Below are 27,881 nucleotides of genomic sequence, written 5' to 3' on the forward strand. Positions count from 1 at the left end.
TATCGGCTACAATTTCAGAAGTTAACCTTTAGTATTTCTTCCATTTCAGTTTTATAAATAGGTGGCTTATTTTTGTGTCACTATTGCCTCTCCACATATTTGTTATCGCTACCTCTTTCATGTCTTTGCTACACCTCCTTCCTACTTTAGCACTGGTGTAAACGCTTCAAATTATTATACGGTTGCTCTCTCATTCATACCTGCGCATGCACTTGAAAGTTACTTTACCAATAAAAGACGCAAAGAGAGAAATAGAACAAAAGTGCTGGCTTGATTGGCAAACACACTTCATAAAACTGCATTTTCTTTTTTATTCTCCCCCGTGTTACATGCTTAACCTCCCCATGTGTAATTTCTCTTAACCTGCTGTCCCAGGAAGAGAATTTCATCTACAGGCTCTTTCTGTGTTTTTTTCCCTAGTCTGTCTTTCCCATTTCTTAGCTGTGTAACTGTTCCTTTACGCGCTCTATTTAAACGCCATCAATCTCATTTGAGCTCCTTGCTCCCGCTTCTGTTTTCTCCACCTCTCATACTGCCAGTTCTCTCTTTCTCTGTGGTTGGTGGCTACTTTCCTGAGCTTCCGAAGCCACGTGGTTCCTGCCTCTTGTTGTCAGACTTGAATTGGAAAAGGAACCATATTAACAAGCCTTTACCACTCACACACGGCGGAAGTTTATACTTTAATTCAGTGAGCTAAGAAAAGCGTGTTGTGGGTCCCCTACGAGCCATGGTGCTTGCTTCATCATGATTTGGCACCAGTCATTAGCCGCAGCTCTGCTAATGAGCCACTGAGGTCAGTTTCAATATTTACTCAAAAACATAACCATGCAGCCCACCCCTCAACTGTGTATTTATCTTGCTTTTCTGCTGTTCGTGTGATTAGCTGGGAGGAGCTCACGGCGACATCCTCCCTATAAAAGTGTAGATGGATCACTCTCTAACTCTTTCTTGCTTCACATACAAATGGCTTGAAAGGTGCAGGGAAGATGCAGGTCTAATAGACAGAATAGAAGGTCTGTGCCAGGTGGGTTTCTCTGCATTGGTGTCCCATCACAGGTCCGCAAGTGTAATGTGTGATCTTTGACTCCTGGCATTTCACAAGCAGGCGGCCAGGAAACGGTTTCAGCCTATCAACCACTGAGGAGACGCAGCCTCTGAATGAGGAATGAGGAAGCAATGAATACATCCAGCCTATCACAGGAACAGCCCTGAGTGTTCCGAATTATAAATTCTCCATGTCACTGTATGTCGTTGAGCCCAAGTAGCTCGCCGTGATCGTATAGTGGTTAGTACTCTGCGTTGTGGCCGCAGCAACCTCGGTTCGAATCCGTGTCGCGGCAATGTCACGGCAGTTGGGTGTTAATTTTACAGAATTAGCAAATGTACCAGTGGTTTTTGTAAAATGTCTATTAAAAACAGATCCTTTCAAATATTTAAACCATCTAACAACAAATGATTTAAACTCGCATGATTATAAGCTGTAGCTATAATGTATTTACTTACATAAATTATCGTTCTTGAACCTATTGGGGGTGGAGGGGGAGCGGAGCTCACCCCCCAGGTGCAGTTGAGTGACCTGTGTTGTGGCTCTCTAGAGGGAAGGCACAAATTTTGCTGTCACCCAGCCCAATCCAGACGTGTATTGGGGCCAGGTTTCAGGCAAATAGAGCAGTAAGTGCAGAGAAATGTTCACTCTCTAAAAGTGGCATTTCTAAAATAGTAAAGTTAAATCCAACCTCACCAGTAAGTAGGATTTTCAATAAATAAATAAAGCTACTCCTCTCCGATATGGAATTACCAAATTAAAAGTATAGGGGAATACACAGAGCTAACCTATGAGAGGGGTAGACCTCACAGTAGTGAAAAATGAAATAGACTGTTTGGTACTTACAGGACACGCGAACCACCAAAGTACATATCTTATTTTTTACTTACATAGCATCATGCACCTAGGACTACCTAGGGCCTACCTTAGGTGTAAATTATATGTAATAAAAGGGGAGTTTAAGGCTTGGCAAGTAGGCTGGGACTCCCCTGGGAGACCCCTGAGTCTATGCCCAGAACCATAACTCTGCCAGTCGAGTACTTACCTAAAAGCCGATAACTCACTTTTCTTCCATAGGCTAACATTGAGTGGTTTCACTTGGAAATTCTTCTAAGTGGTGTGGAGTTTTGGAACTTTAAAATATTCATCTAAAATCAGCCGAACAACGAATTCTGATTTACTCACCTGTTATCAGGAGAGACCTCAGTGCTGCATCTTGGAGCTCGGTACTGACCCTGAAAAGTAATTTTAACCGTACTTACCAGTAACTCGAATTTCCTTCCATGGGATATCATTGCCTGCTTTTTGCTGAAAATTTTCTAAGTGTCGATTTTTGAAACTTACAAATATTCTTTAAAAATCGTACCAACTGTGACAACGTAATTGTTTACCTGTTTTAGATAGATGTCCCAGTACTGAGCCTAGGAGCCCAGCACTGGATTACAAAAGTAACGAGAACGTACTTTACCCGTAACTTGAATTTTCTTCCATAGGAAACCATTGACTGTTTTTCTGTGAAATTTCTTCTAAGTGTCGATTTTGCAAACATGTAAATATTCCTTAAAAATCGCCTGTATAACTTAAACGCAGTTTCTCAACTGCTTACAGGTGGTACAGTAGTGCTGGATCTAGGATCCAACACTGACCTAGAAAACGTAACCATAACCCCACTTACCTGCTAAGTGAATTTCCTTCCATAGGATAACATTGGTAATTTGATCAGCAAAAGTTTCGAAGTGTCAACTTTTAAAATAGCAAAATATTGCTTAAAAATCACAACAGTAACTAAAACGAATTTACTCACTTGTTTCCAAGAACTGTCCCAGGACTGAATCTAGGATCCAGTCCTGGATTTAGAAAAGTAATCCTGAAAGTAATTAATTGCATATAACTTAAAATTCCCATTGAGCTCAATGTATTATTGTGATTCAAATTGTGTTGCCTATTGCAATAAACTGTAACTATGACCTGCAAAAGTCAATTGCCTATTGCAAAGTATTTAACTAAAGCATCTCATTCTGAGAAAGTATATTTTGATACCTATTGTTGGTTCTAAAATAAAACAACAATATCTTTTGTATGCAAACCAATGGCCTAGAGTTCAGTTCTTGAGTGTGTGAGACCATTTGCTGACTGAGTGTGTACAACAAATGTTTTACACTGTACTCTGATACTGCGTTACTGCTCGGCAAGCTACCACTTTAGAGAGTAAGGTTATATCTAACTTTAGCCTCTGCCAAACCTCTGGGGACTGGGGACTCTGTGCACACTGTACCTATTTGGGAACAGTATATACAGAGCCACTTTCTCACAGTAGTGATAAAGTGATTAGAGTCCTAAGGCCAACATAAAGATACAGCAAAACGTGAGGTGAAAAGCAAAAAGGTTGCTGGTAGGCCACCTTAAGGATGCCAGGTCTAACAAAAACTGAACTAAGGATAACATGAGTAAAACATCAGGTTTCTCTACTGCATTTGGTGAGACAAGTGGGCCTTCTTTTATCTTCCATTCAAGCAATCTTTGACAGACCCCTTTATTATAGAGCTTTTCAAGGATTAAAGATAAGGCACTTACAAAGGAGTCCCAAATACTCAGAGATGGTTGACTTCTGTAATATGGGTCGTAGACTAAAAGCAGCGCAAAAACAGAGTGCAACAGGGTCCAAAAAACTTGAGTGCCACAAGAGAGTTTGAATGCAAGCGTATCCTTTTACAGATCCAGAGATATACTCATGCAATTTTTGTTTTTAGGACAGAACGTGCATGATGAAAAAATCATTGTTTTTAAAAAGCGCATTGCAGAATATCAGTACTTTGATGTGGGAAAACTTCAAAACTTTCAAACAAAATATTTGTAGGCAGCCTACAGCAAGTTGTTGTGGCCCAGTGGTTAAGGTGATGGACTAGAAATCCATTGGGGTATCCCCGCGCAGGTTCGAATCCTGTCCACAACAAGAATCTTTTTATTATCGGCTACAATTTCAGAAGTTAACCTTTAGTATTTCTTCCATTTCAGTTTTATAAATAGGTGGCTGATTTTTGTGTCACTATTGCCTCTCCACATATTTGTTATCGCTACCTCTTTCATGTCTTTGCTACACCTCATTCCTACTTTAGCACTGGTGTAAACGCTTCAAATTATTATACGGTTGCTCTCTCATTCATACCTGCGCATGCACTTGAAAGTTACTTTACCAATAAAAGACGCAAAGAGAGAAATAGAACAAAAGTGCTGGCTGGATTGGCAAACAAACTTCATAAAACTGCATTTTCTTTTTTATTCTCCCCCGTGTTACATGCTTAACCTCCCCATGTGTAATTTCTCTTAACCTGCTGTCCCAGGAAGAGAATTTCATCTACAGGCTCTTTCTGTGTTTTTTTCCCTAGTCTGTCTTTCCCATTTCTTAGCTGTGTAACTGTTCCTTTACGCGCTCTATTTAAACGCCATCAATCTCATTTGAGCTCCTTGCTCCCGCTTCTGTTTTCTCCACCTCTCATACTGCCAGTTCTCTCTTTCTCTGTGGTTGGTGGCTACTTTCCTGAGCTTCCGAAGCCACGTGGTTCCTGCCTCTTGTTGTCAGACTTGAATTGGAAAAGGAACCATATTAACAAGCCTTGACCACTCACACACGGCGGAAGTTTATACTTTAATTCAGTGAGCTAAGAAAAGCGTGTTGTGGGTCCCCTACGAGCCATGGTGCTTGCTTCATCATGATTTGGCACCAGTCATTAGCCGCAGCTCTGCTAATGAGCCACTGAGGTCAGTTTCAATATTTACTCAAAAACATAACCATGCAGCCCACCCCTCAACTGTGTATTTATCTTGCTTTTCTGCTGTTCGTGTGATTAGCTGGGAGGAGCTCACGGCGACATCCTCCCTATAAAAGTGTAGATGGATCACTCTCTAACTCTTTCTTGCTTCACATACAAATGGCTTGAAAGGTGCAGGGAAGATGCAGGTCTAATAGACAGAATAGAAGGTCTGTGCCAGGTGGGTTTCTCTGCATTGGTGTCCCATCACAGGTCCGCAAGTGTAATGTGTGATCTTTGACTCCTGGCATTTCACAAGCAGGCGGCCAGGAAACGGTTTCAGCCTATCAACCACTGAGGAGACGCAGCCTCTGAATGAGGAATGAGGAAGCAATGAATACATCCAGCCTATCACAGGAACAGCCCTGAGTGTTCCGAATTATAAATTCTCCATGTCACTGTATGTCGTTGAGCCCAAGTAGCTCGCCGTGATCGTATAGTGGTTAGTACTCTGCGTTGTGGCCGCAGCAACCTCGGTTTGAATCCGAGTCACGGCATTGTGGTTGGCAATGTCACGGCAGTTGGGTGTTAATTTTACAGAATTAGCAAATGTACCAGTGGTTTTTGTAAAATGTCTATTAAAAACAGATCCTTTCAAATATTTAAACCATCTAACAACAAATGATTTAAACTCGCATGATTATAAGCTGTAGCTATAATGTATTTACTTACATAAATTATCGTTCTTGAACCTATTGGGGGTGGAGGGGGAGCGGAGCTCACCCCCCAGGTGAAGTTGAGTGACCTGTGTTGTGGCTCTCTAGAGGGAAGGCACAAATTTTGCTGTCACCCAGCCCAATCCAGACGTGTATTGGGGCCAGGTTTCAGGCAAATAGAGCAGTAAGTGCAGAGAAATGTTCACTCTCTAAAAGTGGCATTTCTAAAATAGTAAAGTTAAATCCAACCTCACCAGTAAGTAGGATTTTCAATAAATAAATAAAGCTACTCCTCTCCGATATGGAATTACCAAATTAAAAGTATAGGGGAATACACAGAGCTAACCTATGAGAGGGGTAGACCTCACAGTAGTGAAAAATGAAATAGACTGTTTGGTACTTACAGGACACGCGAACCACCAAAGTACATATCTTATTTTTTACTTACATAGCATCATGCACCTAGGACTACCTAGGGCCTACCTTAGGTGTAAATTATATGTAATAAAAGGGGAGTTTAAGGCTTGGCAAGTAGGCTGGGACTCCCCTGGGAGACCCCTGAGTCTATGCCCAGAACCATAACTCTGCCAGTCGAGTACTTACCTAAAAGCCGATAACTCACTTTTCTTCCATAGGCTAACATTGAGTGGTTTCACTTGGAAATTCTTCTAAGTGGTGTGGAGTTTTGGAACTTTAAAATATTCATCTAAAATCAGCCGAACAACGAATTCTGATTTACTCACCTGTTATCAGGAGAGACCTCAGTGCTGCATCTTGGAGCTCGGTACTGACCCTGAAAAGTAATTTTAACCGTACTTACCAGTAACTCGAATTTCCTTCCATGGGATATCATTGCCTGCTTTTTGCTGAAAATTTTCTAAGTGTCGATTTTTGAAACTTACAAATATTCTTTAAAAATCGTACCAACTGTGAAAACGTAATTGTTTACCTGTTTTAGATAGATGTCCCAGTACTGAGCCTAGGAGCCCAGCACTGGATTACAAAAGTAACGAGAACGTACTTTACCCGTAACTTGAATTTTCTTCCATAGGAAACCATTGACTGTTTTTCTGTGAAATTTCTTCTAAGTGTCGATTTTGCAAACATGTAAATATTCCTTAAAAATCGCCTGTATAACTTAAACGCAGTTTCTCAACTGCTTACAGGTGGTACAGTAGTGCTGGATCTAGGATCCAACACTGACCTAGAAAACGTAACCATAACCCCACTTTCCTGCTAAGTGAATTTCCTTCCATAGGATAACATTGGTAATTTGATCAGCAAAAGTTTCGAAGTGTCAACTTTTAAAATAGCAAAATATTGCTTAAAAATCACAACAGTAACTAAAACGAATTTACTCACTTGTTTCCAAGAACTGTCCCAGGACTGAATCTAGGATCCAGTCCTGGATTTAGAAAAGTAATCCTGAAAGTAATTAATTGCATATAACTTAAAATTCCCATTGAGCTCAATGTATTATTGTGATTCAAATTGTGTGGCCTATTGCAATAAACTGTAACTATGACCTGCAAAAGTCAATTGCCTATTGCAAAGTATTTAACTAAAGCATCTCATTCTGAGAAAGTATATTTTGATACCTATTGTTGGTTCTAAAATAAAACAACAATATCTTTTGTATGCAAACCAATGGCCTAGAGTTCAGTTCTTGAGTGTGTGAGACCATTTGCTGACTGAGTGTGTACAACAAATGTTTTACACTGTACTCTGATACTGCCTTACTGCTCGGCAAGCTACCACTTTAGAGAGTAAGGTTATATCTAACTTTAGCCTCTGCCAAACCTCTGGGGACTGGGGACTCTGTGCACACTGTACCTATTTGGGAACAGTATATACAGAGCCACTTTCTCACAGTAGTGATAAAGTGATTAGAGTCCTACGGCCAACATAAAGATACAGCAAAACGTGAGGTGAAAAGCAAAAAGGTTGCTGGTAGGCCACCTTAAGGATGCCAGGTCTAACAAAAACTGAACTAAGGATAACATGAGTAAAACATCAGGTTTCTCTACTGCATTTGGTGAGACAAGTGGGCCTTCTTTTATCTTCCATTCAAGCAATCTTTGACAGACCCCTTTATTATAGAGCTTTTCAAGGATTACAGATAAGGCACTTACAAAGGAGTCCCAAATAATCAGAGATGGTTGACTTCTGTAATATGGGTCGTAGACTAAAAGCAGCACAAAAACAGAGTGCAACAGGGTCCAAAAAACTTGAGTGCCACAAGAGAGTTTGAATGCAAGCGTATCCTTTTACAGATCCAGAGATATACTCATGCAATTTTTATTTTTAGGACAGAACGTGCATGATGAAAAAAACATTGTTTTTAAAAAGCGCATTGCAGAATATCAGTACTTTGATGTGGGAAAACTTCAAAACTTTCAAACAAAATATTTGTAGGCAGCTTACAGCAAGTTGTTGTGGCCGAGTGGTTAAGGCGATGGACTAGAAATCCATTGGGGTATCCCCGCGCAGGTTCGAATCCTGCCAACAACGAGAATCTTTTTATTATCGGCTACAATTTCGGAAGTTAACCTTTAGTATTTCTTCCATTTCAGTTTTATAAATAGGTGGCTTATTTTTGTGTCACTATTGCCTCTCCACATATTTGTTATCGCTACCTCTTTCATGTCTTTGCTACACCTCATTCCTACTTTAGCACTGGTGTAAACGCTTCAAATTGTTATACGGTTGCTCTCTCATTCATACCTGCGCATGCACTTGAAAGTTACTTTACCAATAAAAGACGCAAAGAGAGAAATAGAACAAAATTGCTGGCTGGATTGGCAAACACACTTCATAAAACTGCATTTTCTTTTTTATTCTCCCCCGTGTTACATGCTTAACCTCCCCATGTGTAATTTCTCTTAACCTGCTGTCCCAGGAAGAGAATTTCATCTACAGGCTCTTTCTGTGTTTTTTTCCCTAGTCTGTCTTTCCCATTTCTTAGCTGTGTAACTGTTCCTTTACGCGCTCTATTTAAACGCCATCAATCTCATTTGAGCTCCTTGCTCCCGCTTCTGTTTTCTCCACCTCTCATACTGCCAGTTCTCTCTTTCTCTGTGGTTGGTGGCTACTTTCCTGAGCTTCCGAAGCCACGTGGTTCCTGCCTCTTGTTGTCAGACTTGAATTGGAAAAGGAACCATATAAACAAGCCTTTACCACTCACACACGGCGGAAGTTTATACTTTAATTCAGTGAGCTAAGAAAAGCGTGTTGTGGGTCCCCTACGAGCCATGGTGCTTGCTTCATCATGATTTGGCACCAGTCATTAGCCGCAGCTCTGCTAATGAGCCACTGAGGTCAGTTTCAATATTTACTCAAAAACATAACCATGCAGCCCACCCCTCAACTGTGTATTTATCTTGCTTTTCTGCTGTTCGTGTGATTAGCTGGGAGGAGCTCACGGCGACATCCTCCCTATAAAAGTGTAGATGGATCACTCTCTAACTCTTTCTTGCTTCACATACAAATGGCTTGAAAGGTGCAGGGAAGATGCAGGTCTAATAGACAGAATAGAAGGTCTGTGCCAGGTGGGTTTCTCTGCATTGGTGTCCCATCACAGGTCCGCAAGTGTATTGTGTGATCTTTGACTCCTGGCATTTCACAAGCAGGCGGCCAGGAAACGGTTTCAGCCTATCAACCACTGAGGAGACGCAGCCTCTGAATGAGGAATGAGGAAGCAATGAATACATCCAGCCTATCACAGGAACAGCCCTGAGTGTTCCGAATTATAAATTCTCCATGTCATTGTATGTCGTTGAGCCCAAGTAGCTCGCCGTGATCGTATAGTGGTTAGTACTCTGCGTTGTGGCCGCAGCAACCTCGGTTCGAATCCGAGTCACGGCATTGTGGTTGGCAATGTCACGGCAGTTGGGTGTTAATTTTACAGAATTAGCAAATGTACCAGTGGTTTTTGTAAAATGTCTATTAAAAACAGATCCTTTCAAATATTTAAACCATCTAACAACAAATGATTTAAACTTGCATGATTATAAGCTGTAGCTATAATGTATTTACTTACATAAATTATCGTTCTTGAACCTATTGGGGGTGGAGGGGGAGCGGAGCTCACCCCCCAGGTGCAGTTGAGTGACCTGTGTTGTGGCTCTCTAGAGGGAAGGCACAAATTTTGCTGTCACCCAGCCCAATCCAGACGTGTATTGGGGCCAGGTTTCAGGCAAATAGAGCAGTAAGTGCAGAGACATGTTCACTCTCTAAAAGTGGCATTTCTAAAATAGTACAGTTAAATCCAACCTCACCAGTAAGTAGGATTTTCAATAAATAAATAAAGCTACTCCTCTCCGATATGGAATTGCCAAATTAAAAGTATAGGGGAATACACAGAGCTAACCTATGAGAGGGGTAGACCTCACAGTAGTGAAAAATGAAATAGACTGTTTGGTACTTACAGGACACGCGAACCACCAAAGTACATATCTTATTTTTTACTTACATAGCATCATGCACCTAGGACTACCTAGGGCCTACCTTAGGTGAAAATTATATGTAATAAAAGGGGAGTTTAAGGCTTGGCAAGTAGGCTGGGACTCCCCTGGGAGACCCCTGAGTCTATGCCCAGAACCATAACTCTGCCAGTCGAGTACTTACCTAAAAGCCGATAACTCACTTTTCTTCCATAGGCTAACATTGAGTGGTTTCACTTGGAAATTCTTCTAAGTGGTGTGGAGTTTTGGAACTTTAAAATATTCATCTAAAATCAGCCGAACAACGAATTCTGATTTACTCACCTGTTATCAGGATAGACCTCAGTGCTGCATCTTGGAGCTCGGTACTGACCCTGAAAAGTAATTTTAACCGTACTTACCAGTAACTCGAATTTCCTTCCATGGGATATCATTGCCTGCTTTTTGCTGAAAATTTTCTAAGTGTCGATTTTTGAAACTTACAAATATTCTTTAAAAATCGTACCAACTGTGAAAACGTAATTGTTTACCTGTTTTAGATAGATGTCCCAGTACTGAGCCTAGGAGCCCAGCACTGGATTACAAAAGTAACGAGAACGTACTTTACCCGTAACTTGAATTTTCTTCCATAGGAAACCATTGACTGTTTTTCTGTGAAATTTCTTCTAAGTGTCGATTTTGCAAACATGTAAATATTCCTTAAAAATCGCCTGTATAACTTAAACGCAGTTTCTCAACTGCTTACAGGTGGTACAGTAGTGCTGGATCTAGGATCCAACACTGACCTAGAAAACGTAACCATAACCGCACTTACCTGCTAAGTGAATTTCCTTCCATAGGATAACATTGGTAATTTGATCAGCAAAAGTTTCGAAGTGTCAACTTTTAAAATAGCAAAATATTGCTTAAAAATCACAACAGTAACTAAAACGAATTTACTCACTTGTTTCCAAGAACTGTCCCAGGACTGAATCTAGGATCCAGTCCTGGATTTAGAAAAGTAATCCTGAAAGTAATTAATTGCATATAACTTAAAATTCCCATTGAGCTCAATGTATTATTGTGATTCAAATTGTGTTGCCTATTGCAATAAACTGTAACTATGACCTGCAAAAGTCAATTGCCTATTGCAAAGTATTTAACTAAAGCATCTCATTCTGAGAAAGTATATTTTGATACCTATTGTTGGTTCTAAAATAAAACAACAATATCTTTTGTATGCAAACCAATGGCCTAGAGTTTAGTTCTTGAGTGTGTGAGACCATTTGCTGACTGAGTGTGTACAACAAATGTTTTACACTGTACTCTGATACTGCCTTACTGCTCGGCAAGCTACCACTTTAGAGAGTAAGGTTATATCTAACTTTAGCCTCTGCCAAACCTCTGGGGACTGGGGACTCTGTGCACACTGTACCTATTTGGGAACAGTATATACAGAGCCACTTTCTCACAGTAGTGTTAAAGTGATTAGAGTCCTACGGCCAACATAAAGATACAGCAAAACGTGAGGTGAAAAGCAAAAAGGTTGCTGGTAGGCCACCTTAAGGATGCCAGGTCTAACAAAAACTGAACTAAGGATAACATGAGTAAAACATCAGGTTTCTCTACTGCATTTGGTGAGACAAGTGGGCCTTCTTTTATCTTCCATTCAAGCAATCTTTGACAGACCCCTTTATTATAGAGCTTTTCAAGGATTACAGATAAGGCACTTACAAAGGAGTCCCAAATAATCAGAGATGGTTGACTTCTGCAATATGGGTCGTAGACTAAAAGCAGCACAAAAACAGAGTGCAACAGGGTCCAAAAAACTTGAGTGCCACAAGAGAGTTTGAATGCAAGCGTATCCTTTTACAGATCCAGAGATATACTCATGCAATTTTTATTTTTAGGACAGAACGTGCATGATGAAAAAAACATTGTTTTTAAAAAGCGCATTGCAGAATATCAGTACTTTGATGTGGGAAAACTTCAAAACTTTCAAACAAAATATTTGTAGGCAGCTTACAGCAAGTTGTTGTGGCCGAGTGGTTAAGGCGATGGACTAGAAATCCATTGGGGTATCCCCGCGCAGGTTCGAATCCTGCCAACAACGAGAATCTTTTTATTATCGGCTACAATTTCAGAAGTTAACCTTTAGTATTTCTTCCATTTCAGTTTTATAAATAGGTGGCTTATTTTTGTGTCACTATTGCCTCTCCACATATTTGTTATCGCTACCTCTTTCATGTCTTTGCTACACCTCATTCCTACTTTAGCACTGGTGTAAACGCTTCAAATTATTATACGGTTGCTCTCTCATTCATACCTGCGCATGCACTTGAAAGTTACTTTACCAATAAAAGACGCAAAGAGAGAAATAGAACAAAAGTGCTGGCTGGATTGGCAAACACACTTCATAAAACTGCATTTTCTTTTTTATTCTCCCCCGTGTTACATGCTTAACCTCCCCATGTGTAATTTCTCTTAACCTGCTGTCCCAGGAAGAGAATTTCATCTACAGGCTCTTTCTGTGTTTTTTTCCCTAGTCTGTCTTTCCCATTTCTTAGCTGTGTAACTGTTCCTTTACGCGCTCTATTTAAACGCCATCAATCTCATTTGAGCTCCTTGCTCCCGCTTCTGTTTTCTCCACCTCTCATACTGCCAGTTCTCTCTTTCTCTGTGGTTGGTGGCTCCTTTCCTTAGCTTCCGAAGCCACGTGGTTCCTGCCTCTTGTTGTCAGACTTGAATTGGAAAAGGAACCATATTAACAAGCCTTTACCACTCACACACGGCGGAAGTTTATACTTTAATTCAGTGAGCTAAGAAAAGCGTGTTGTGGGTCCCCTACGAGCCATGGTGCTTGCTTCATCATGATTTGGCACCAGTCATTAGCCGCAGCTCTGCTAATGAGCCACTGAGGTCAGTTTCAATATTTACTCAAAAACATAACCATGCAGCCCCCCCCTCAACTGTGTATTTATCTTGCTTTTCTGCTGTTCGTGTGATTAGCTGGGAGGAGCTCACGGCGACATCCTCCCTATAAAAGTGTAGATGGATCACTCTCTAACTCTTTCTTGCTTCACATACAAATGGCTTGAAAGGTGCAGGGAAGATGCAGGTCTAATAGACAGAATAGAAGGCCTGTGCCAGGTGGGTTTCTCTGCATTGGTGTCCCATCACAGGTCCGCAAGTGTAATGTGTGATCTTTGACTCCTGGCATTTCACAAGCAGGCGGCCAGGAAACGGTTTCAGCCTATCAACCACTGAGGAGACGCAGCCTCTGAATGAGGAATGAGGAAGCAATGAATACATCCAGCCTATCACAGGAACATCCCTGAGTGTTCCGAATTATAAATTCTCCATGTCATTGTATGTCGTTGAGCCCAAGTAGCTCGCCGTGATCATATAGTGGTTAGTACTCTGCGTTGTGGCCGCAGCAACCTCGGTTCGAATCCGAGTCACGGCATTGTGGTAGGCAATGTCACGGCAGTTGGGTGTTAATTTTACAGAATTAGCAAATGTACCAGTGGTTTTTGTAAAATGTCTATTAAAAACAGATCCTTTCAAATATTTAAACCATCTAACAACAAATTATTTAAACTTGCATGATTATAAGCTGTAGCTATAATGTATTTACTTACATAAATTATCGTTCTTGAACCTATTGGGGGTGGAGGGGGAGCGGAGCTCACCCCCCAGGTGCAGTTGAGTGACCTGTGTTGTGGCTCTCTAGAGGGAAGGCACAAATTTTGCTGTCACCCAGCCCAATCCAGACGTGTATTGGGGCCAGGTTTCAGGCAAATAGAGCAGTAAGTGCAGAGAAATGTTCACTCTCTAAAAGTGGCATTTCTAAAATAGTAAAGTTAAATCCAACCTCACCAGTAAGTAGGATTTTCAATAAATAAATAAAGCTACTCCTCTCCGATATGGAATTACCAAATTAAAAGTATAGGGGAATACACAGAGCTAACCTATGAGAGGGGTAGACCTCACAGTAGTGAAAAATGAAATAGACTGTTTGGTACTTACAGGACACGCGAACCACCGAAGTACATATCTTATTTTTTACTTACATAGCATCATGCACCTAGGACTACCTAGGGCCTACCTTAGGTGTAAATTATATGTAATAAAAGGGGAGTTTAAGGCTTGGCAAGTAGGCTGGGACTCCCCTGGGAGACCCCTGAGTCTATGCCCAGAACCATAACTCTGCCAGTCGAGTACTTACCTAAAAGCCGATAACTCACTTTTCTTCCATAGGCTAACATTGAGTGGTTTCACTTGGAAATTCTTCTAAGTGGTGTGGAGTTTTGGAACTTTAAAATATTCATCTAAAATCAGCCGAACAACGAATTCTGATTTACTCACCTGTTATCAGGATAGACCTCAGTGCTGCATCTTGGAGCTCGGTACTGACCCTGAAAAGTAATTTTAACCGTACTTACCAGTAACTCGAATTTCCTTCCATGGGATATCATTGCCTGCTTTTTGCTGAAAATTTTCTAAGTGTCGATTTTTGAAACTTACAAATATTCTTTCAAAATCGTACCAACTGTGAAAACGTAATTGTTTACCTGTTTTAGATAGATGTCCCAGTACTGAGCCTAGGAGCCCAGCACTGGATTACAAAAGTAACGAGAACGTACTTTACCCGTAACTTGAATTTTCTTCCATAGGAAACCATTGACTGTTTTTCTGTGAAATTTCTTCTAAGTGTCGATTTTGCAAACATGTAAATATTCCTTAAAAATCGCCTGTATAACTTAAACACAGTTTCTCAACTGCTTACAGGTGGTACAGTAGTGCTGGATCTAGGATCCAACACTGACCTAGAAAAAGTAACCATAACCCCACTTACCTGCTAAGTGAATTTCCTTCCATAGGATAACATTGGTAATTTGATCAGCAAAAGTTTCTAAGTGTCAACTTTTAAAATAGCAAAATATTGCTTAAAAATCACAACAGTAACTAAAACGAATTTACTCACTTGTTTCCAAGAACTGTCCCAGGACTGAATCTAGGATCCAGTCCTGGATTTAGAAAAGTAATCCTGAAAGTAATTAATTGCATATAACTTAAAATTCCCATTGAGCTCAATGTATTATTGTGATTCAAATTGTGTTGCCTATTGCAATAAACTGTAACTATGACCTGCAAAAGTCAATTGCCTATTGCAAAGTATTTAACTAAAGCATCTCATTCTGAGAAAGTATATTTTGATACCTATTGTTGGTTCTAAAATAAAACAACAATATCTTTTGTATGCAAACCAATGGCCTAGAGTTCAGTTCTTGAGTGTGTGAGACCATTTGCTGACTGAGTGTGTACAACAAATGTTTTACACTGTACTCTGATACTGCCTTACTGCTCGGCAAGCTACCACTTTAGAGAGTAAGGTTATATCTAACTTTAGCCTCTGCCAAACCTCTGGGGACTGGGGACTCTGTGCACACTGTACCTATTTGGGAACAGTATATACAGAGCCACTTTCTCACAGTAGTGATAAAGTGATTAGAGTCCTACGGCCAACATAAAGATACAGCAAAACGTGAGGTGAAAAGCAAAAAGGTTGCTGGTAGGCCACCTTAAGGATGCCAGGTCTAACAAAAACTGAACTAAGGATAACATGAGTAAAACATCAGGTTTCTCTACTGCATTTGGTGAGACAAGTGGGCCTTCTTTTATCTTCCATTCAAGCAATCTTTGACAGACCCCTTTATTATAGAGCTTTTCAAGGATTAAAGATAAGGCACTTACAAAGGAGTCCCAAATAATCAGAGATGGTTGACTTCTGTAATATGGGTCGTAGACTAAAAGCAGCACAAAAACAGAGTGCAACAGGGTCCAAAAAACTTGAGTGCCACAAGAGAGTTTGAATGCAAGCGTATCCTTTTACAGATCCAGAGATATACTCATGCAATTTTTATTTTTAGGACAGAACGTGCATGATGAAAAAAACATTGTTTTTAAAAAGCGCATTGCAGAATATCAGTACTTTGATGTGGGAAAACTTCAAAACTTTCAAACAAAATATTTGTAGGCAGCTTACAGCAAGTTGTTGTGGCCGAGTGGTTAAGGCGATGGACTAGAAATCCATTGGGGTATCCCCGCGCAGGTTCGAATCCTGCCAACAACGACAATCTTTTTATTATCGGCTACAATTTCAGAAGTTAACCTTTAGTATTTCTTCCATTTCAGTTTTATAAATAGGTGGCTTATTTTTGTGTCACTATTGCCTCTCCACATATTTGTTATCGCTACCTCTTTCATGTCTTTGCTACACCTCATTCCTACTTTAGCACTGGTGTAAACGCTTCAAATTGTTATACGGTTGCTCTCTCATTCATACCTGCGCATGCACTTGAAAGTTACTTTACCAATAAAAGACGCAAAGAGAGAAATAGAACAAAAGTGCTGGCTGGATTGGCAAACACACTTCATAAAACTGCATTTTCTTTTTTATTCTCCCCCGTGTTACATGCTTAACCTCCCCATGTGTAATTTCTCTTAACCTGCTGTCCCAGGAAGAGAATTTCATCTACAGGCTCTTTCTGTGTTTTTTTCCCTAGTCTGTCTTTCCCATTTCTTAGCTGTGTAACTGTTCCTTTACGCGCTCTATTTAAACGCCATCAATCTCATTTGAGCTCCTTGCTCCCGCTTCTGTTTTCTCCACCTCTCATACTGCCAGTTCTCTCTTTCTCTGTGGTTGGTGGCTACTTTCCTGAGCTTCCGAAGCCACGTGGTTCCTGCCTCTTGTTGTCAGACTTGAATTGGAAAAGGAACCATATTAACAAGCCTTTACCACTCACACACGGCGGAAGTTTATACTTTAATTCAGTGAGCTAAGAAAAGCGTGTTGTGGGTCCCCTACGAGCCATGGTGCTTGCTTCATCATGATTTGGCACCAGTCATTAGCCGCAGCTCTGCTAATGAGCCACTGAGGTCAGTTTCAATATTTACTCAAAAACATAACCATGCAGCCCACCCCTCAACTGTGTATTTATCTTGCTTTTCTGCTGTTCGTGTGATTAGCTGGGAGGAGCTCACGGCGACATCCTCCCTATAAAAGTGTAGATGGATCACTCTCTAACTCTTTCTTGCTTTACATACAAATGGCTTGAAAGGTGCAGGGAAGATGCAGGTCTAATAGACAGAATAGAAGGTCTGTGCCAGGTGGGTTTCTCTGCATTGGTGTCCCATCACAGGTCCGCAAGTGTAATGTGTGATCTTTGACTCCTGGCATTTCACAAGCAGGCGGCCAGGAAACGGTTTCAGCCTATCAACCACTGAGGAGACGCAGCCTCTGAATGAGGAATGAGGAAGCAATGAATACATCCAGCCTATCACAGGAACAGCCCTGAGTGTTCCGAATTATAAATTCTCCATGTCACTGTATGTCGTTGAGCCCAAGTAGCTCGCCGTGATCGTATAGTGGTTAGTACTCTGCGTTGTGGCCGCAGCAACCTCGGTTCGAATCCGTGTCACGGCAATGTCACGGCAGTTGGGTGTTAATTTTACAGAATTAGCAAATGTACCAGTGGTTTTTGTAAAATGTCTATTAAAAACAGATCCTTTCAAATATTTAAACCATCTAACAACAAATGATTTAAACTCGCATGATTATAAGCTGTAGCTATAATGTATTTACTTACATAAATTATCGTTCTTGAACCTATTGGGGGTGGAGGGGGAGCGGAGCTCACCCCCCAGGTGCAGTTGAGTGACCTGTGTTGTGGCTCTCTAGAGGGAAGGCACAAATTTTGCTGTCACCCAGCCCAATCCAGACGTGTATTGGGGCCAGGTTTCAGGCAAATAGAGCAGTAAGTGCAGAGAAATGTTCACTCTCTAAAAGTGGCATTTCTAAAATAGTAAAGTTAAATCCAACCTCACCAGTAAGTAGGATTTTCAATAAATAAATAAAGCTACTCCTCTCCGATATGGAATTACCAAATTAAAAGTATAGGGGAATACACAGAGCTAACCTATGAGAGGGGTAGACCTCACAGTAGTGAAAAATGAAATAGACTGTTTGGTACTTACAGGACACGCGAACCACCAAAGTACATATCTTATTTTTTACTTACATAGCATCATGCACCTAGGACTACCTAGGGCCTACCTTAGGTGTAAATTATATGTAATAAAAGGGGAGTTTAAGGCTTGGCAAGTAGGCTGGGACTCCCCTGGGAGACCCCTGAGTCTATGCCCAGAACCATAACTCTGCCAGTCGAGTACTTACCTAAAAGCCGATAACTCACTTTTCTTCCATAGGCTAACATTGAGTGGTTTCACTTGGAAATTCTTCTAAGTGGTGTGGAGTTTTGGAACTTTAAAATATTCATCTAAAATCAGCCGAACAACGAATTCTGATTTACTCACCTGTTATCAGGAGAGACCTCAGTGCTGCATCTTGGAGCTCGGTACTGACCCTGAAAAGTAATTTTAACCGTACTTACCAGTAACTCGAATTTCCTTCCATGGGATATCATTGCCTGCTTTTTGCTGAAAATTTTCTAAGTGTCGATTTTTGAAACTTACAAATATTCTTTAAAAATCGTACCAACTGTGAAAACGTAATTGTTTACCTGTTTTAGATAGATGTCCCAGTACTGAGCCTAGGAGCCCAGCACTGGATTACAAAAGTAACGAGAACGTACTTTACCCGTAACTTGAATTTTCTTCCATAGGAAACCATTGACTGTTTTTCTGTGAAATTTCTTCTAAGTGTCGATTTTGCAAACATGTAAATATTCCTTAAAAATCGCCTGTATAACTTAAACGCAGTTTCTCAACTGCTTACAGGTGGTACAGTAGTGCTGGATCTAGGATCCAACACTGACCTAGAAAACGTAACCATAACCCCACTTACCTGCTAAGTGAATTTCCTTCCATAGGATAACATTGGTAATTTGATCAGCAAAAGTTTCGAAGTGTCAACTTTTAAAATAGCAAAATATTGCTTAAAAATCACAACAGTAACTAAAACGAATTTACTCACTTGTTTCCAAGAACTGTCCCAGGACTGAATCTAGGATCCAGTCCTGGATTTAGAAAAGTAATCCTGAAAGTAATTAATTGCATATAACTTAAAATTCCCATTGAGCTCAATGTATTATTGTGATTCAAATTGTGTGGCCTATTGCAATAAACTGTAACTATGACCTGCAAAAGTCAATTGCCTATTGCAAAGTATTTAACTAAAGCATCTCATTCTGAGAAAGTATATTTTGATACCTATTGTTGGTTCTAAAATAAAACAACAATATCTTTTGTATGCAAACCAATGGCCTAGAGTTCAGTTCTTGAGTGTGTGAGACCATTTGCTGACTGAGTGTGTACAACAAATGTTTTACACTGTACTCTGATACTGCCTTACTGCTCGGCAAGCTACCACTTTAGAGAGTAAGGTTATATCTAACTTTAGCCTCTGCCAAACCTCTGGGGACTGGGGACTCTGTGCACACTGTACCTATTTGGAAACAGTATATACAGAGCCACTTTCTCACAGTAGTGATAAAGTGATTAGAGTCCTAAGGCCAACATAAAGATACAGCAAAACGTGAGGTGAAAAGCAAAAAGGTTGCTGGTAGGCCACCATAAGGATGCCAGGTCTAACAAAAACTGAACTAAGGATAACATGAGTAAAACATCAGGTTTCTCTACTGCATTTGGTGAGACAAGTGGGCCTTCTTTTATCTTCCATTCAAGCAATCTTTGACAGACCCCTTTATTATAGAGCTTTTCAAGGATTAAAGATAAGGCACTTACAAAGGAGTCCCAAATACTCAGAGATGGTTGACTTCTGTAATATGGGTCGTAGACTAAAAGCAGCGCAAAAACAGAGTGCAATAGGGTCCAAAAAACTTGAGTGCCACAAGAGAGTTTGAATGCAAGCGTATCCTTTTACAGATCCAGAGATATACTCATGCAATTTTTGTTTTTAGGACAGAACGTGCATGATGAAAAAAACATTGTTTTTAAAAAGCGCATTGCAGAATATCAGTACTTTGATGTGGGAAAACTTCAAAACTTTCAAACAAAATATTTGTAGGCAGCCTACAGCAAGTTGTTGTGGCCGAGTGGTTAAGGCGATGGGCTAGAAATCCATTGGGGTATCCCCGCGCAGGTTCGAATCCTGCCAACAACAAGAATCTTTTTATTATCGGCTACAATTTCAGAAGTTAACCTTTAGTATTTCTTCCATTTCAGTTTTATAAATAGGTGGCTTATTTTTGTGTCACTATTGCCTCTCCACATATTTGTTATCGCTACCTCTTTCATGTCTTTGCTACACCTCATTCATACTTTAGCACTGGTGTAAACACTTCAAATTATTATACGGTTGCTCTCTCATTCATACCTGCGCATGCACTTGAAAGTTACTTTACCAATAAAAGACGCAAAGAGAGAAATAGAACAAAAGTGCTGGCTGGATTGGCAAACACACTTCATAAAACTGCATTTTCTTTTTTATTCTCCCCCGTGTTACATGCTTAACCTCCCCATGTGTAATTTCTCTTAACCTGCTGTCCCAGGAAGAGAATTTCATCTACAGGCTCTTTCTGTGTTTTTTTCCCTAGTCTGTCTTTCCCATTTCTTAGCTGTGTAACTGTTCCTTTACGCGCTCTATTTAAACGCCATCAATCTCATTTGAGCTCCTTGCTCCCGCTTCTGTTTTCTCCACCTCTCATACTGCCAGTTCTCTCTTTCTCTGTGGTTGGTGGCTACTTTCCTGAGCTTCCGAAGCCACGTGGTTCCTGCCTCTTGTTGTCAGACTTGAATTGGAAAAGGAACCATATTAACAAGCCTTTACCACTCACACACGGCGGAAGTTTATACTTTAATTCAGTGAGCTAAGAAAAGCGTGTTGTGGGTCCCCTACGAGCCATGGTGCTTGCTTCATCATGATTTGGCACCAGTCATTAGCCGCAGCTCTGCTAATGAGCCACTGAGGTCAGTTTCAATATTTACTCAAAAACATAACCATGCAGCCCACCCCTCAACTGTGTATTTATCTTGCTTTTCTGCTGTTCGTGTGATTAGCTGGGAGGAGCTCACGGCGACATCCTCCCTATAAAAGTGTAGATGGATCACTCTCTAACTCTTTCTTGCTTTACATACAAATGGCTTGAAAGGTGCAGGGAAGATGCAGGTCTAATAGACAGAATAGAAGGTCTGTGCCAGGTGGGTTTCTCTGCATTGGTGTCCCATCACAGGTCCGCAAGTGTAATGTGTGATCTTTGACTCCTGGCATTTCACAAGCAGGCGGCCAGGAAACGGTTTCAGCCTATCAACCACTGAGGAGACGCAGCCTCTGAATGAGGAATGAGGAAGCAATGAATACATCCAGCCTATCACAGGAACAGCCCTGAGTGTTCCGAATTATAAATTCTCCATGTCACTGTATGTCGTTGAGCCCAAGTAGCTCGCCGTGATCGTATAGTGGTTAGTACTCTGCGTTGTGGCCGCAGCAACCTCGGTTCGAATCCGAGTCACGGCATTGTGGTTGGCAATTTCACGGCAGTTGGGTGTTAATTTTACAGAATTAGCAAATGTACCAGTGGTTTTTGTAAAATGTCTATTAAAAACAGATCCTTTCAAATATTTAAACCATCTAACAACAAATGATTTAAACTCGCATGATTATAAGCTGTAGCTATAATGTATTTACTTACATAAATTATCGTTCTTGAACCTATTGTGGGTGGAGGGGGAGCGGAGCTCACCCCCCAGGTGCAGTTGAGTGACCTGTGTTGTGGCTCTCTAGAGGGAAGGCACAAATTTTGCTGTCACCCAGCCCAATCCAGACGTGTATTGGGGCCAGGTTTCAGGCAAATAGAGCAGTAAGTGCAGAGAAATGTTCACTCTCTAAAAGTGGCATTTCTAAAATAGTAAAGTTAAATCCAACCTCACCAGTAAGTAGGATTTTCAATAAATAAATAAAGCTACTCCTCTCCGATATGGAATTACCAAATTAAATGTATAGGGGAATACACAGAGCTAACCTATGAGAGGGGTAGACCTCACAGTAGTGAAAAATGAAATAGACTGTTTGGTACTTACAGGACACGCGAACCACCAAAGTACATATCTTATTTTTTACTTACATAGCATCATGCACCTAGGACTACCTAGGGCCTACCTTAGGTGTAAATGATATGTAATAAAAGGGGAGTTTAAGGCTTGGCAAGTAGGCTGGGACTCCCCTGGGACACCCCTGAGTCTATGCCCAGAACCATAACTCTGCCAGTCGAGTACTTACCTAAAAGCCGATAACTCACTTTTCTTCCATAGGCTAACATTGAGTGGTTTCACTTGGAAATTCTTCTAAGTGGTGTGGAGTTTTGGAACTTTAAAATATTCATCTAAAATCAGCCGAACAACGAATTCTGATTTACTCACCTGTTATCAGGAGAGACCTCAGTGCTGCATCTTGGAGCTCGGTACTGACCCTGAAAAGTAATTTTAACCGTACTTACCAGTAACTCGAATTTCCTTCCATGGGATATCATTGCCTGCTTTTTGCTGAAAATTTTCTAAGTGTCGATTTTTGAAACTTACAAATATTCTTTAAAAATCGTACCAACTGTGAAAACGTAATTGTTTACCTGTTTTAGATAGATGTCCCAGTACTGAGCCTAGGAGCCCAGCACTGGATTACAAAAGTAACGAGAACGTACTTTACCCGTAACTTGAATTTTCTTCCATAGGAAACCATTGACTGTTTTTCTGTGAAATTTCTTCTAAGTGTCGATTTTGCAAACATGTAAATATTCCTTAAAAATCGCCTGTATAACTTAAACGCAGTTTCTCAACTGCTTACAGGTGGTACAGTAGTGCTGGATCTAGGATCCAACACTGACCTAGAAAACGTAACCATAACCCCACTTACCTGCTAAGTGAATTTCCTTCCATAGGATAACATTGGTAATTTGATCAGCAAAAGTTTCGAAGTGTCAACTTTTAAAATAGCAAAATATTGCTTAAAAATCACAACAGTAACTAAAACGAATTTACTCACTTGTTTCCAAGAACTGTCCCAGGACTGAATCTAGGATCCAGTCCTGGATTTAGAAAAGTAATCCTGAAAGTAATTAATTGCATATAACTTAAAATTCCCATTGAGCTCAATGTATTATTGTGATTCAAATTGTGTTGCCTATTGCAATAAACTGTAACTATGACCTGCAAAAGTCAATTGCCTATTGCAAAGTATTTAACTAAAGCATCTCATTCTGAGAAAGTATATTTTGATACCTATTGTTGGTTCTAAAATAAAACAACAATATCTTTTGTATGCAAACCAATGGCCTAGAGTTCAGTTCTTGAGTGTGTGAGACCATTTGCTGACTGAGTGTGTACAACAAATGTTTTACACTGTACTCTGATACTGCCTTACTGCTCGGCAAGCTACCACTTTAGAGAGTAAGGTTATATCTAACTTTAGCCTCTGCCAAACCTCTGGGGACTGGGGACTCTGTGCACACTGTACCTATTTGGGAACAGTATATACAGAGCCACTTTCTCACAGTAGTGATAAAGTGATTAGAGTCCTACGGCCAACATAAAGATACAGCAAAACGTGAGGTGAAAAGCAAAAAGGTTGCTGGTAGGCCACCTTAAGGATGCCAGGTCTAACAAAAACTGAACTAAGGATAACATGAGTAAAACATCAGGTTTCTCTACTGCATTTGGTGAGACAAGTGGGCCTTCTTTTATCTTCCATTCAAGCAATCTTTGACAGACCCCTTTATTATAGAGCTTTTCAAGGATTACAGATAAGGCACTTACAAAGGAGTCCCAAATAATCAGAGATGGTTGACTTCTGTAATATGGGTCGTAGACTAAAAGCAGCACAAAAACAGAGTGCAACAGGGTCCAAAAAACTTGAGTGCCACAAGAGAGTTTGAATGCAAGCGTATCCTTTTACAGATCCAGAGATATACTCATGCAATTTTTATTTTTAGGACAGAACGTGCATGATGAAAAAAACATTGTTTTTAAAAAGCGCATTGCAGAATATCAGTACTTTGATGTGGGAAAACTTCAAAACTTTCAAACAAAATATTTGTAAGCAGCTTACAGCAAGTTGTTGTGGCCGAGTGGTTAAGGCGATGGACTAGAAATCCATTGGGGAATCCCCGCGCAGGTTCGAATCCTGCCAACAACGAGAATCTTTTTATTATCGGCTACAATTTCGGAAGTTAACCTTTAGTATTTCTTCCATTTCAGTTTTATAAATAGGTGGCTTATTTTTGTGTCACTATTGCCTCTCCACATATTTGTTATCGCTACCTCTTTCATGTCTTTGCTACACCTCATTCCTACTTTAGCACTGGTGTAAACGCTTCAAATTGTTATACGGTTGCTCTCTCATTCATACCTGCGCATGCACTTGAAAGTTACTTTACCAATAAAAGACGCAAAGAGAGAAATAGAACAAAATTGCTGGCTGGATTAGCAAACACACTTCATAAAACTGCATTTTCTTTTTTATTCTCCCCCGTGTTACATGCTTAACCTCCCCATGTGTAATTTCTCTTAACCTGCTGTCCCAGGAAGAGAATTTCATCTACAGGCTCTTTCTGTGTTTTTTTCCCTAGTCTGTCTTTCCCATTTCTTAGCTGTGTAACTGTTCCTTTACGCGCTCTATTTAAACGCCATCAATCTCATTTGAGCTCCTTGCTCCCGCTTCTGTTTTCTCCACCTCTCATACTGCCAGTTCTCTCTTTCTCTGTGGTTGGTGGCTACTTTCCTGAGCTTCCGAAGCCACGTGGTTCCTGCCTCTTGTTGTCAGACTTGAATTGGAAAAGGAACCATATTAACAAGCCTTTACCACTCACACACGGCGGAAGTTTATACTTTAATTCAGTGAGCTAAGAAAAGCGTGTTGTGGGTCCCCTACGAGCCATGGTGCTTGCTTCATCATGATTTGGCACCAGTCATTAGCCGCAGCTCTGCTAATGAGCCACTGAGGTCAGTTTCAATATTTACTCAAAAACATAACCATGCAGCCCACCCCTCAACTGTGTATTTATCTTGCTTTTCTGCTGTTCGTGTGATTAGCTGGGAGGAGCTCACGGCGACATCCTCCCTATAAAAGTGTAGATGGATCACTCTCTAACTCTTTCTTGCTTCACATACAAATGGCTTGAAAGGTGCAGGGAAGATGCAGGTCTAATAGACAGAATAGAAGGTCTGTGCCAGGTGGGTTTCTCTGCATTGGTGTCCCATCACAGGTCCGCAAGTGTATTGTGTGATCTTTGACTCCTGGCATTTCACAAGCAGGCGGCCAGGAAACGGTTTCAGCCTATCAACCACTGAGGAGACGCAGCCTCTGAATGAGGAATGAGGAAGCAATGAATACATCCAGCCTATCACAGGAACAGCCCTGAGTGTTCCGAATTATAAATTCTCCATGTCATTGTATGTCGTTGAGCCCAAGTAGCTCGCAGTGATCGTATAGTGGTTAGTACTCTGCGTTGTGGCCGCAGCAACCTCGGTTCGAATCCGAGTCACGGCATTGTGGTTGGCAATGTCACGGCAGTTGGGTGTTAATTTTACAGAATTAGCAAATGTACCAGTGGTTTTTGTAAAATGTCTATTAAAAACAGATCCTTTCAAATATTTAAACCATCTAACAACAAATGATTTAAACTTGCATGATTATAAGCTGTAGCTATAATGTATTTACTTACATAAATTATCGTTCTTGAACCTATTGGGGGTGGAGGGGGAGCGGAGCTCACCCCCCAGGTGCAGTTGAGTGACCTGTGTTGTGGCTCTCTAGAGGGAAGGCACAAATTTTGCTGTCACCCAGCCCAATCCAGACGTGTATTGGGGCCAGGTTTCAGGCAAATAGAGCAGTAAGTGCAGAGACATGTTCACTCTCTAAAAGTGGCATTTCTAAAATAGTACAGTTAAATCCAACCTCACCAGTAAGTAGGATTTTCAATAAATAAATAAAGCTACTCCTCTCCGATATGGAATTGCCAAATTAAAAGTATAGGGGAATACACAGAGCTAACCTATGAGAGGGGTAGACCTCACAGTAGTGAAAAATGAAATAGACTGTTTGGTACTTACAGGACACGCGAACCACCAAAGTACATATCTTATTTTTTACTTACATAGCATCATGCACCTAGGACTACCTAGGGCCTACCTTAGGTGAAAATTATATGTAATAAAAGGGGAGTTTAAGGCTTGGCAAGTAGGCTGGGACTCCCCTGGGAGACCCCTGAGTCTATGCCCAGAACCATAACTCTGCCAGTCGAGTACTTACCTAAAAGCCGATAACTCACTTTTCTTCCATAGGCTAACATTGAGTGGTTTCACTTGGAAATTCTTCTAAGTGGTGTGGAGTTTTGGAACTTTAAAATATTCATCTAAAATCAGCCGAACAACGAATTCTGATTTACTCACCTGTTATCAGGATAGACCTCAGTGCTGCATCTTGGAGCTCGGTACTGACCCTGAAAAGTAATTTTAACCGTACTTACCAGTAACTCGAATTTCCTTCCATGGGATATCATTGCCTGCTTTTTGCTGAAAATTTTCTAAGTGTCGATTTTTGAAACTTACAAATATTCTTTAAAAATCGTACCAACTGTGAAAACGTAATTGTTTACCTGTTTTAGATAGATGTCCCAGTACTGAGCCTAGGAGCCCAGCACTGGATTACAAAAGTAACGAGAACGTACTTTACCCGTAACTTGAATTTTCTTCCATAGGAAACCATTGACTGTTTTTCTGTGAAATTTCTTCTAAGTGTCGATTTTGCAAACATGTAAATATTCCTTAAAAATCGCCTGTATAACTTAAACGCAGTTTCTCAACTGCTTACAGGTGGTACAGTAGTGCTGGATCTAGGATCCAACACTGACCTAGAAAACGTAACCATAACCCCACTTACCTGCTAAGTGAATTTCCTTCCATAGGATAACATTGGTAATTTGATCAGCAAAAGTTTCGAAGTGTCAACTTTTAAAATAGCAAAATATTGCTCAAAAATCACAACAGTAACTAAAACGAATTTACTCACTTGTTTCCAAGAACTGTCCCAGGACTGAATCTAGGATCCAGTCCTGGATTTAGAAAAGTAATCCTGAAAGTAATTAATTGCATATAACTTAAAATTCCCATTGAGCTCAATGTATTATTGTGATTCAAATTGTGTTGCCTATTGCAATAAACTGTAACTATGACCTGCAAAAGTCAATTGCCTATTGCAAAGTATTTAACTAAAGCATCTCATTCTGAGAAAGTATATTTTGATACCTATTGTTGGTTCTAAAATAAAACAACAATATCTTTTGAATGCAAACCAATGGCCTAGAGTTTAGTTCTTGAGTGTGTGAGACCATTTGCTGACTGAGTGTGTACAACAAATGTTTTACACTGTACTCTGATACTGCCTTACTGCTCGGCAAGCTACCACTTTAGAGAGTAAGGTTATATCTAACTTTAGCCTCTGCCAAACCTCTGGGGACTGGGGACTCTGTGCACACTGTACCTATTTGGGAACAGTATATACAGAGCCACTTTCTCACAGTAGTGATAAAGTGATTAGAGTCCTACGGCCAACATAAAGATACAGCAAAACGTGAGGTGAAAAGCAAAAAGGTTGCTGGTAGGCCACCTTAAGGATGCCAGGTCTAACAAAAACTGAACTAAGGATAACATGAGTAAAACATCAGGTTTCTCTACTGCATTTGGTGAGACAAGTGGGCCTTCTTTTATCTTCCATTCAAGCAATCTTTGACAGACCCCTTTATTATAGAGCTTTTCAAGGATTACAGATAAGGCACTTACAAAGGAGTCCCAAATAATCAGAGATGGTTGACTTCTGCAATATGGGTCGTAGACTAAAAGCAGCACAAAAACAGAGTGCAACAGGGTCCAAAAAACTTGAGTGCCACAAGAGAGTTTGAATGCAAGCGTATCCTTT

The 27,881-nt window shown here is 40.6% G+C and overlaps 8 non-coding genes across 8 annotated transcripts; all 8 read left to right on the forward strand.

Moving 5' to 3' along the window:
- Window positions 1-3,916: 3,916 nt before the first annotated feature.
- On the forward strand, window positions 3,917-3,998 carry TRNAS-AGA (transfer RNA serine (anticodon AGA)). The gene has a single exon. It is a non-coding gene; the product is annotated as a tRNA-Ser (tRNA).
- Window positions 3,999-7,939: 3,941 nt separating this feature from the next.
- Window positions 7,940-8,021, forward strand: TRNAS-AGA (transfer RNA serine (anticodon AGA)). The gene has a single exon. It is a non-coding gene; the product is annotated as a tRNA-Ser (tRNA).
- A 1,281-nt stretch (window positions 8,022-9,302) lies between these two features.
- TRNAH-GUG (transfer RNA histidin (anticodon GUG)) lies at window positions 9,303-9,374 on the forward strand. Its single transcript has one exon. It is a non-coding gene; the product is annotated as a tRNA-His (tRNA).
- A 2,588-nt stretch (window positions 9,375-11,962) lies between these two features.
- TRNAS-AGA (transfer RNA serine (anticodon AGA)) lies at window positions 11,963-12,044 on the forward strand. Its single transcript has one exon. It is a non-coding gene; the product is annotated as a tRNA-Ser (tRNA).
- Window positions 12,045-15,985: 3,941 nt separating this feature from the next.
- TRNAS-AGA (transfer RNA serine (anticodon AGA)) lies at window positions 15,986-16,067 on the forward strand. Its single transcript has one exon. It is a non-coding gene; the product is annotated as a tRNA-Ser (tRNA).
- A 3,929-nt stretch (window positions 16,068-19,996) lies between these two features.
- Window positions 19,997-20,078, forward strand: TRNAS-AGA (transfer RNA serine (anticodon AGA)). Its single transcript has one exon. It is a non-coding gene; the product is annotated as a tRNA-Ser (tRNA).
- Window positions 20,079-21,359: 1,281 nt separating this feature from the next.
- TRNAH-GUG (transfer RNA histidin (anticodon GUG)) lies at window positions 21,360-21,431 on the forward strand. Its single transcript has one exon. It is a non-coding gene; the product is annotated as a tRNA-His (tRNA).
- Window positions 21,432-24,019: 2,588 nt separating this feature from the next.
- Window positions 24,020-24,101, forward strand: TRNAS-AGA (transfer RNA serine (anticodon AGA)). Its single transcript has one exon. It is a non-coding gene; the product is annotated as a tRNA-Ser (tRNA).
- The last annotated feature ends 3,780 nt before the right edge of the window (window positions 24,102-27,881 follow it).

Source organism: Triturus cristatus, chromosome 12 (assembly GCF_964204655.1).
Source record: "Triturus cristatus chromosome 12, aTriCri1.1, whole genome shotgun sequence".
Lineage (NCBI taxonomy): Eukaryota > Metazoa > Chordata > Amphibia > Caudata > Salamandridae > Triturus > Triturus cristatus.